Raw genomic sequence first — 541 nt, forward strand, 5'->3', positions numbered from 1 at the left:
AATTGCACTGTGCCAAAGTCGTTAATAAGGACTTATAGTGTTAGATTAATTTTATATCCCTTGCTCTATTTCCCTATGGTCCCATGGTGTAATGGTTAGCACTTTGGACTCTGAATCCAACAATCCGAGTTCGAGTCTCGGTGGGACCTCAGCCTTTTTAACCTTGGACTTATGCTACCCCAACCTGCACAGTGGCACCGAATACTAACAAGCGCTAACTATACTTTTATAACTAAGTAGTAAATTATATCCACGTTAGATTACCTAGATATACCCACAAATTGCTGAATTATATCCACGTTTACTGACTAAATTATATCCACGTAAATCACCAAGGTATATCGACAATATGAAATCTGTAACCAGGACAAGGAGGATGAATTCAAATCAAATAAATTAGGAAGGATTTGGGGTCTCACACTTCCCACGGTATCCTAACCTGTCCTGGCAGGTCATCCTGACTAGCCTTTCCCATAGCTTAGAATAATTCATACTATTATTATGCCCGTCCACTCTTTATGCAAGAGTGTCAACTAGTAAA

General features: G+C 39.2%; 1 non-coding gene across 1 annotated transcript; it reads left to right on the plus strand.

The window, feature by feature from the left end:
* Positions 1 to 77: 77 nt before the first annotated feature.
* On the plus strand, positions 78 to 149 carry Trnaq-cug. The gene has a single exon. It is a non-coding gene; the product is annotated as a tRNA-Gln (tRNA).
* Positions 150 to 541: the final 392 nt, after the last annotated feature.

Source organism: Penaeus monodon, chromosome 31, assembly GCF_015228065.2.
Source record: "Penaeus monodon isolate SGIC_2016 chromosome 31, NSTDA_Pmon_1, whole genome shotgun sequence".
In the NCBI taxonomy this organism is placed as follows: Eukaryota; Metazoa; Arthropoda; class Malacostraca; order Decapoda; family Penaeidae; genus Penaeus; species Penaeus monodon.